Source organism: Leptonychotes weddellii, chromosome 1 (genome assembly GCF_054177405.1).
Source record: "Leptonychotes weddellii isolate Sample4059 chromosome 1, ASM5417740v2, whole genome shotgun sequence".
NCBI lineage: Eukaryota > Metazoa > Chordata > Mammalia > Carnivora > Phocidae > Leptonychotes > Leptonychotes weddellii.
The window spans coordinates 85,050,645-85,062,101 of NC_138369.1; positions in this window are offsets into that span (position 1 = coordinate 85,050,645).

Consider the following 11,457-nt stretch of genomic DNA (forward strand, 5'->3'; position numbering starts at 1 on the left):
GCAGGGAGCCAAAGAACTAGCCAAAGGCCTAGTAAAGGGCAGGGGTAGAGAGGACGAAAGCCCGGTGGTAGATTCTAGAAAGAAAAGCAGAGTGGTAGGTGAAGTGATCCTTATTATCCAAGGTATATATTACCCACTCTCTGCAGTTAAGTAGGTTGCACAGAGCATCTAAGTCATGGAAATATGGAAATGTTCACCAATGAACCGACCACTTATAAAATTAGTCCCCACTCAAACATTCCTTGCTGCACAGTATTAGCATCTAGCTAGGCCCAATATGTCAACATCTTTGTTGGTTAGTCTCTGGTCAATTCATCAACCTTGTAAACATCTGAAAATGCAATGTAAATACAATGCACTTTCCATCCATAGTGCAGTATTGATCTTGTAAAGGATCCAGAATTTATAAAATGAATGCAAGTGACCTTGAAACAAGTGGGAGGATGATGGGCTTTTTTGGACAAATGAGGACCTGGATGAATTACTCCAATGAACAACTGAAGGAAAAAGGTGAAGAAGATGGCTGACCAAAAGTCCCTTCAAAAAAGAATGATTTTTTTTTTAAGATTTTATTTATTTATTTGAGAGAGAGAGAATGAGAGAGAGCACATGAGACAGGGGAGGGTCAGAGGGAGAAGCAGACTCCCCGCTGAGCAGAGAGCCCGATGTGGGACTTGATCCAGGGACTCCAGGATCATGACCTGAGCCGAAGGCAGTCGCTTAACCAACTGAGCCACCCAGGCGCCCAAAAAAAAGAATGATTTTTAATGCCAAAATATTAAAAGGGAGCCCATGAGAAAAGTGAAGAAACCTTATAATAATTTTTCAAAAAGTAATTGCTACGTTATAGTGCTGTGGAAGTCAAGAGTGAAGGAAAGGTTGTATTGTATTAGGCTAGAATGCATTTTTGCAGGGAAAATTATGGTAAAAAAATCCACATTTGATTCATTATTTGTTCATTATAAGAATTGGCACATAGTTGCAAATGTAAGTGAATTTTATTAAATACAAAATTAATTTTTGAATTTCCAGTTCCATTTTTGAAGATAAAATCCTGAACATTTTTTTGATATCTACTATGAAAATTTGGAGCCTGTGTTAAGTAAATTTTAAGTGGCCTTTTCCAGTACAATTAATCTCAGATATGGACAATCTCCAGTTAACTTGAAAGGTGCCTGAGCAACAATCCAGGGCAGTGCATCAGAGTGAAGGGGGAGAGGATGGGACAGGAGATAATGAGGAGCTGGACTCTATCCTTGGATCACTCCCATAGTTCTCTGAGGCAGGACCATATCTGGAACTTAGGTGTGGTCTGTGCTAATTTTATTAACCATTGAAACCATTTACTAACCATTGAAAGTGACACTAATCCAGCTGCACCACATGGGGTTCTAGATTTATAAGTGCTACAAATGTATAAAAGGAATGAAAAGTATCTGGAAAACAATTAGTGTGGAAATTTTTTTATGCAGCCCTAGTGACAATACAGTGTTCATGATATTTCCATAACATCTGTAGTTTGCAAAACCATCAAACTGGAATTTCCCCTACTTTCTTTTTTAAAAAAAATTTTTAAAGATTTTATTTGTTTATTTGACAGAGAGAGAGAGAGAAAGCACAAGCAGGGGGAGCAGCAGGCCCCCCACCCAGCAGGGAGTCCGACGTGGGGCTCGATCCCAGGACCCCGGGGTCATGACCTGAGCGGAAGGCAGATGCTTAACCGACTGAGCCACCCAGGCAGCCCTCCCCTACTTTCTTTAACTAGGAAAATATAGTATTGTAGAGTTATGATAATTAATACTTTAGTGATGGAAGTGCCTCTTCTGAATTCAGCTTTTTGGATGCTGTCAACTTTTAGGAACTCCCCATAATCTTTGAATTCTTGTGCATAGACTCATTAGTAAATATTCTCATGAACAAGCCTTTTTAGAATTAACTGTTAGTTCAATTTTTTTTTTTTTATGTTTGTAAACATGCATTAGGAAGCACACCTCCTCCACTTCCTCCCAAGAATAAAACACTGGAAGGGAATTGTGTTGGTTAGTCTTTTTAGCCACAAACAACTGAGTCTATTCTGGCTAGTACAGGCCATAAAAGGGATCCATTTTAAAATGGAAGGTAGTTCGCATAACCATTAAAAGCACTGAAGAAACTATGTCAAGGCTAATGGCCAAAGCCTGGCTTCCGAAATGGCCCAGTGAGGAATCGGTTGCCATTGCTGCTACCAAGACTAAGCAATAATGGAGGTATTCCATCTTACTGCGCTTGTGATGGCTATAAGCACGTCAGATGCATTTCTGTCCCGGGAAACTAAACTTCTACCCCAAAGGCCAGATAGCTCTGCTGCCACGTACAGAAGAAAAGCTCATCACAGACCCTCTTTCCTCATGTTAATCTCTTAAATCCAAAATCTCATGCAAGTGTATATGATTGGTAATGTCTATGTCACACAAGTATGTTTCAGCTGCAAGAGAGGCTAGGAGTTCAACTGTTTGTGGGAGAAAGGGCCATATACTGTAGAAATTTCCCCCAATATTAAAACACTACTCAAAAAATAATGGGCAGTCAGGGGTCCACAAAGTTCAATTAGCCTATCTCCTTGCATGCCCTTGCTGAGGAAAACAGCCCCAAGGGGGTCTTTATAAGTGTGCTAAAGCAATGTAATGTATGTTGAATGAAACCAGCTCTACTCACCTGTCCATACTGGACAAAGGAATCAGCTGCTCTTTGTTGGTTTGGAATGAGACTTTATCCAAAGGAGCCATTTCATAATGAATCATCATCATTATCCCTAACTTTTACTGAGTACTTATTATATAGCAGAAACTGTGATAAATGCTTTTTAATAAGGCTTCATTTAATTTTCTCAATAACCCTATGAGGTGAGAATGATTATCACCATTTTACAGGTGAAGATTCTGAGATAAATAGAGGTTAACCACTAATCCACTGTGTAAATGAAATACCAGGATTTGAACCTAGTCTGCCTAGAAAGCTCACGTTTTTAATAATACTGCATGCCAATCCATCCAAGCCTCTCTCGGGACCCATAAATACTCCGTGCACATGGAGACATTGGGTGTTGCAGACTTAACGCTGTTTATCCACCCAGGATCACTAATTTCATTCATTGCTCCACCAGACCCTGGATGGAACATATGACCAAGGACTGTTCAGTCAGAGGGGGCTCTCCCAAGACTTTCCTACTGGACATATTGGGGAAAAGGTTCTTCTGCTCCCCCTTTTGTTTTTCCTCTGGAAGCAGTGTGTAAGCTAATAATTTCCTAGGGAAAGAGGAGCAAGCCTGAGGTGAATACCTCAGAGCAACAGGCCACCCACCTTCCACAGGGAGATGGACCTTTAAGAATTTGAAAAAGACTCTTTTGAGAACCCAGGATTCTAACACGTAATAGTGAGACTTGGGCACGAAAAAGATATAAAGACAAATTTTAATTAAAAAAATCGAATTTGATCCTAAAAAGTCTTCAATGTGTGTAGGTCATCAGTGGTAATAAGGACCATGAAGTAAGGAAAATAATTAACAACACCAAACCAAACCAAAACACCTCGGAATCATTTTATTATGTTGACCTTTGGGGGTGAAACTTTGCCTATAAGAATGATTCATTTTAACTGTAGGTAAGAAATATCTTTTTATTTGTTAGATATACTTCCCATATTTAAATAACCTTATCCAATATATTGATCCAGATAGCCATTGGAGTTCTTTCATAGCTAACTCATCTGGCTATCTCACCAGGACTGAATATTACTATAATTGTTAGTCATACCAAGCTGGTAATTGTCTGCAGGAAGACAATGCAATAGGGCCACTTGGGGAAGTGCTGGGACACCAAAGATGAAAAGAATACCACCAAAACTGCCTGCTAACAAAGAGCCAGAAGTCTGGAACAAAAAATGCCCAAGTGCCTGGGGTCCCTGTGCCCTCCTCATGGATTCTCAAAGCTCGGAGCAAGAGTTTGGCATTAGCCCCTGAACCCTAACCCACACCAAGGAATGGAAACAGAAGCTCTCTCTCTCTCAAGCTGTGTGTTTCCATTTTTGATCACCATCTCCTCTTTTTTTTTTTTTTAAGTAAGAATTTTCCCTTAGTAGAAAGGAAATACATGCTCGTTAAATAAAATCTAGAAAATGTAAAAAATAAAATGTAAAAAAAAAAAGAGAGAGAAAAACACCATTGACTTGCCACCCAAAGACAACACTCGCGCCATTTTGGTTCTCCTTCCTTTCCAGTGTGTCTCTTCTACAATAAAATTATATCTAGGGATTTGAAGAGTATGCTTTAATTCCATGTCCTTCTTTGCTTTTGGAAAAGTCACCAATAAAGAAGATCAATGATAATGATTTTATAATGTCAACATTGCTGCAATCACAGCTGACTTAGGAATGACTTCCTGAGAGGAGAGCGGATCTTTTTCCTTTTAAAGTCCATTCACAAGTAGCTTCTTGTTTACTCATTGCTCCTCTAAACTGCTGTTTGGAGAAACCAATTCTAATTGCAGGCAGAGCTGATAAGTCTACCTCAATTCAAATATCCCTTGTTTGTTCCTCAAGGAATAGATTCACATTCATTGCTCATTAAACACTGGGAATAAAAGAGTTTGTATTTCCAGTTTGAGCCTGGTTTATTATGAGTTGCAAGATTGCTTAAGGGTTATTGCTTTTGAAAAATAAGACAGGGGCGCCTGGGTGGCTCAGTTGGTTAAGCGACTGCCTTCGGCTCAGGTCATGATCCTGGAGTCCCGGGATCGAGTCCCACATCGGGCTCCCTGCTTAGCAGGGGGTCTGCTTCTCCCTCTGCCCTCTTCCCTTTCGTGCTCTCTGTCTCTCATTCTCTCTCTCTCAAATAAATAAATAAAATCTTTAAAAAGAAAAATAAGACAGCTACCTAAAAGACATTATCCGAATAAATATATGCAAACAAAGGCACTAGAACTATGAGACTGAACCATTAAGAGATTCTTCAGAGTTCTGAGCTTAAAAGAAAGCCAACTGCAAAATTCACAAAGGCATACCTTTGCAGTTGGTTTACTTTTAAGAACTCTCTAAAGAATTTAAGAAACAAGGATTGAAGAACTAAAATTAAATTAAATTAAAATTTAAGAATTTCTGTAAAAGATAAATACAATTTTAAAATATATAAATAAAATTATATAAACAATAATATACTAAAGCATTTATGTATTTATACACTTTTACAGATACAATTTATTTACATTATAAATTATGTGTATAATTTATATATATATTAAATGATAGCTATTTATGTTATAAATTATGTGTATAATTTACATATATATATAAGAAATGATGGCTATGAACAGAGTCCTAAATCCATGGTATTAATAAAACTAGTTTCAAGTATAAGCCCTGAATCCTTTCCCCTTAGAATTCTAAAAACATTTTATAGTCCTGTAAGTGCTTTTGAAATAACCCCAACAAAATCATGCTTCCTAAAAAACAAATAGGACTCCAAATACACATCTTTCCATTAAGATAATTGCAAAAGAAAACATACGTGGAGAAACATCACTTTCAGTAAATTCTCAATAAAGCCAAAATGCTTGAACATCAACATACATTTAGTGTGGGTATTAAATGGTTATTAATTTTAAAAATTAACATGAGACTTGTTTGATGGCATTCAATAGGATTACATCCCTTGATGGAGTCCAGAGCCTTTTCTGAGGGACACTGCAATTGCTGCTTCTTAACTGAGGGATATTTGCCAGACACTAATGACAGGAGTGTCCTGGCCCACTGGGTAGGACTAATTGCACAAATGGCAAGTTGTAGTGAGGGAAGCACAGCCTGGAGCTGGCGGTCGTCTCTGTTTCCTCAATTGCTAATGTTTCCACTGGCAGCATCTAGAGATTTTTGTTTGTTTCATTTCCTTTTACCTTTGTGGAATGTTTAGGTATTACTTGTATATATTGAGAAATCAGAGGAAAATAATGGGTATATAAATATGTGTCAGATACATATTATCTCCCGCATGTTACCATTTATGTATATGCAGATGTGGATGCAGGTGCGGGGCATATGTAGATATGCGTGTGTGTGTGTGTGTGTGTGTGCACATGTGTCTTCCACAGTCAGTGCTGGAGAGACACTAACGTATTTGCACCCTGTGAAGTTCCCTTTTCTAAATTCTAAACTGACCATCCTCTTCTGTCTAGCCTACTAGTTTTTCCTTCTGATGTTACAGCTTTTTTTTTTTTTTACCCTTTACTAAAGCTTCATTAGGTTTTAATCTCAGCTAATCCAAAATCTTTCTCCTTTCCCTGCCCCCTGCCTTCCCTCTCTAGCTTCCTTCCTTTCTCAAATTACCCAGAGACTGATTTACACCCAGGGCTTTACGGCCAGGGCTGCACTAGGCAGGTCCTGGCGTAGAACAGACCTGGTTCACATCTTCACAGCCGAGAATGCTCTTTAACATTATTTCTTCAATTAACTTCATTCCTTTTGTATTGTGTTGGTCCTCTGAGAAGCAGACATCAATACAGACTTAGGTGTGCAAAAGATACATTGGGGGAAATGCCTGTGGAGGATAAAGGGAAGAGGAAGTGGGAGTAGGCAGAGACCCTGCCTACCCCCACGCCAGCCCCCCACCTGACTGTAGTGCAGGTCTGATACTTGTGGAAGGAGTGAGAGGAAAAAGAAAGATTGGGTCGGAAGAGCTTCAGACCACAGTGCACTCTGAGTAAAATATCGGTCAGAGCAATGAGGGGCTCCAGCAAGAAGCCTGTTACAGGAGCCTTGTGTTGGGTAGGAATGGCATGGCTCGAGTCCTCCTGCCTTGCTCAGCCATCAGCCAGGAGCAGCCTGGGTCAAGGGGGTCTTGGCACACATCCTGAAACCATGGCAGATGGAAGCTGCCAGCTGATGCTAGTCCTTACAGCAGCTTCTCTCATGAAAGGGGATCTATAGGATACACTCCTGTGGCTGCCGTGTGGGTAGATTCTAGGGCTTTATCTTCAGAAGGAACTTGATTTTCAAGTCCTTGGTATAGGTGGGAGTAGAGCGGGAGTGGGAGAAACATTTCGCTGCTGCCCCCCAGCTGAAGGCTGCAGATAGCAAGAATTTAACTTTGTGACAGTCACGTGGGTGCAGACCTGCGTGCTTCCCGGGTTTATCAGAGTCATGAGGTTGGGTGGGGCAAAGCACTGGACGTGCTACTCCATCGGAAGTGTATGTAGGGCTGTTTGTAAGGATGCGTTTCTAAGGAAGCCCAAGGCTCTGAATCCTTTTTGCACTCTTGTCCCACAGTAGATACCTACCAGCAGTCACTTACAGAATTAGATACATAGCAGGCAACTCGCATCACCTTCCTCTTCTAGATTGCTCATGTCATGGTCCTTCTTGGGCCACAAATCTAGAGACATCTTTTGATTGCATTTCCCCTTCTCTTAAAATAAAATCCCAAACCCACCACCTTACATCACCACCACCAACAAAAGACTTGTAGCAGAGGAAAAGAAAGACCAAGCAAGTAAAATGAATTTAAAAAGAAAGATTAGAAAACCAAGTTATCTCAAAAATAATTATGACCCAAGTGCACTGTAATTGAACTCTTCTCCAGGTTGCCCTCTCATCAGATAGCTCTAGGGGGTCTGAGAACTTGGGTAGCCCAAAGTATTTTAACCAACAACATCCCAGGCAAATAACTCCCTGCCTTCAAAATTATTACCACCAAGAAAATGTTTAAATACCAAAACCAACGGTCAACTGAACTCTTCAGAGTGAAAACAAATAAACAACTGAATCAGTAAGTGTCTAGGTGGGTAGTATATCAGATGAAGATCTCGTAATTGGACTTCATTTTTTTTAATCTGCAAAAAACATTAGAGAAACAGGAGAAACTTGCTCCTTGGCTGCCAAAAAGCCAAGGAAATAGGAGAACATCAGACACAAAGAATAGCCAAGAAGGTGATGAGAAGCACATCCTCTCTAATTGTTGCCTCTTTTCTACTTCTTTTGAGGTTGGATCTTTACGTATCCAAAATGCTCACTCCATCGCCTGGCTGGCTCAGTTGGAAGAGCATGTGACCCTTGATCTCGGGGTCATGATTTTAAGCCCCATACTGGGTGTTAAGATTACTTAAATAAGTAGATAAACTTCAAAATACTCATTCCATTACATTAATTAATTTTGAAACATAACTATGATTGCTTTAATGTTGTTCTAAGAAATAATAAATTAGAACACTTAGTATAATGTAGCTAATTATCTAGATCTGTGCTGTCCAATGTGGCAGCCACTAGTCATATGTGACTATTTGAATTTAAATGTAGATTAATTAAGATGGAACAAAGTTTAAATACTCGGTTCCTCAGTTGACTAGTCACATTTGGAGTGTCCAACTGCAGCTATTGGACAGTGCTGATTTCGGTGATTGATTAGATTTTAAAATAAATTGGCCTGGTATACAGGGTAGTCAAATAGCTTCTCACTTGCAAATGATTAAGCAGTGTATTTAACTTTAGCCAATGCTTGTAACTTCTCCTTGCTGTGAGAACTTCCCTCCCTGCTTTCCTTCCTCCCTTTGCTTTGTTTATCCTTTTGTTCTCTGGGGAAGAGAGCTATGCTTCTAAACATTCTGAACAGGTGTAGCCTGCTCCTCCCACCTCTGGTGTTTAAAGCCCAACAGGAAGGATAAAGAAAAAGATAGACCTCAGATCAGTTAGACTTTCAAAATAGCAATCAACTGGAGATTGTACCCTTGCCCCTGGAAATGAACTTTCTGATTAGGTTAAATTCAAGGGTTTTTTTTAAATTAAACAAAATTATATTATATTAATCCAATATTTTATTTATCCAAGTAAAGATAAAAGAGCTCAAAGTTATAAAAAATGAAAAATACATTTGAAAATCAAGAAAAACAGCTTAATTATATTTTCATTTTTTTATCATCTTTTTTTTAATTAACATATAATGTATTATTTATTTCAAGGGTACAGGTCTGTGATTACACAATACACAGCGCTCCCCACAACACATACTCTCCCCAATGTATTTTCAGAGGAGACTTAAAAAAATCAGTGGCTTATTTCTAAAGACATATTTCTAGAAATTTTTACAATATGTTTTAAAGAAATCAGAAATATTTTCATATTTAGTTTGGTCAAATGTCATATATACAATTAGGGACACTAGTCCTATTGCTCAAATCATTAATAAAATCTTGCCCATCAAACCAGGTACTAATTTTGAATTGAGTAGTCTTTATATGAGTAAGAACATTCATTCGTTTTATCAGTTATGCAGCACATATAAATCTTACAGTGATAGATCTAGGTGTCACAAAAATGGAACTTTCTCTATTCGTCTATAACTGAAATTAAACCATCTCTCAAGCCCTATCTGGCAGAAAGCCTCATCTTGCCTATTGACTCTAAACTCAATCACTTCCAGATTCTTCTCAGTTTATTTTGGGTAAATCTTCCAGCAATTCAAAGATCATCACTTCCCTTCTCTTCCCCTTCTCCAAGGCTGTGATCTCATTCATTCATTCATCAAATATTTGTTGAGCTCCTATTATGTACCAGGAACTAGGAATTGAGCATATGGTAAATACAACAAAAAGTCCTTGCTTTTGTGGAGCACATGTTTCAGTGGGGAAGACGAACAGTAAGAAAGCAAACAAATAAATATATGAAAAATACCAGGAGATAAAAACTCTATAGAGAATTAAAATGGTGTGCTATGATAGGGGCCTGGGTGAGTGGGGAATCTTCAGTGTGGTAGTAGCTAAGCTGAGAACTGAATAATAAGAAAGAACAAGCCTTGAGAAAGGGAAAAGATCACTTCAGGTGAAGGGAACAGCAAGCACAGAGACTCTAAGGTGAGAAAGCTTGATTTCTAGTTTGCAAAGGCCTCCACAGTCTCCAGCATCAGCAAAGGGGATTCTTATCTCCTTGCTGACCCAGAACAATGCTTGAGGCTGCCTCAGAAAGGGAGGAGCTTGGGCAGCCAGAGAATTTTAGGAAAGAGAAACTTTAATATCATCTTAGACTTTTATCATAGAAGAGTAAACATTCTTTCATAAACTTGTGCATTTCTCTTATAGTACTTGCATTGCCTATTTTTTGCTTTTAGTAGAAAGTAGAGACAGTACTAGGAAAGTCTAGAGCTGGATATATTGTAATTTGAAGCCAGAGCCAAGATGACTCTTTTTCTTTGGCAGGAGTGTCATCTTTCTTGCAGGACCATGCTGGCCACTTGTCACTCTTGCCTCCGTTGAGCACCTAAACAAGACAATACATATCATAAAGTTGTTAGGGACTTTTCTGATAGCAATGTGATTTTTAAAAACATATCACAAATTTTAAAAATCTAATATTCTCCCTATATTCTTTAAGTTATTATTTATTCCTTGAGGCTATATAATCTATCCATCCATGTGTCCATCCATCCATCCATCCACCTGTTAGGTAGATTTAATTGAGCATCCAAGGATGAGTTCCTTCTCCATTCAGTCCCCTCTGGAGGGAGGTAAGTGAGGGAGCCAAGTGAGGATTGTTTCCCTTCCCTCAGGATCCCTATAGCCCTTTCTCCGTACTGCACAGTTCAGCATTTTATGATGCATACCTGCATTATTCATTCTGATCATTGCAATGGTGACAAGAATTAGGGCAGATATTTCCATTTTGCTAATGAGGAAACCAAGGCCTGGAGTATTAAACAGGTGAGTGTTCTATTCTTCTATTAAATATCAATCTGCCTGGTTTCCATAAAGTTAAACATACACTTTTGACCCACCAATCCCCCTAGGTATTTGCCCAAGAGAAATAAAGATATATGTCCACACAAAGACATACATGAATGTTTATTGTAGCTTTATTCATAATAGCTCAAAGCTAAAATAGCCCAAGTGTTCATCAATAGGAGAGCAGATAAACAGAGTGTGGTATATGCTTACGATGGAAAATGGCTGAGCCACAGAAAGGAAGACACTTCTGATATATGTCAGAACATGAACAGATCTCAAAAACATTATGCTGAGCAAAAGAAACTAGATCTAAAAGAGTACACATTTATTTATTCCATTTATGTGGAATTTTACAATAAGCAAAGCTAATCTAGAGTGGCAGAACGCATATCATGGTTGTCTGGGGCCAGAAATGGGGGTGGGTGGTGGGTGAATATAGACTGCAAAGGAGCAGGGAATTTGGGGGGTGATGGAAATGTTCTATATCTTTTTTTTTTTAAGATTTTATGTATTTATTTGAGAGAGAGAGAGAGCACATGAGACGGGGGGAGGGTCAGAGTGAGAAGCAGACTCCCTGCTGAGCAGTGAGCCCGATGCGGGACTCGATCCCGGGACTCCAGGATCATGACCCGAGCCGAAGGCAGTCGCTCAACCAACTGAGCCACCCAGGCGCCCGGAAATGTTCTATATGCTTTTGTCAAAAACCATTGAACTGTACACTTAA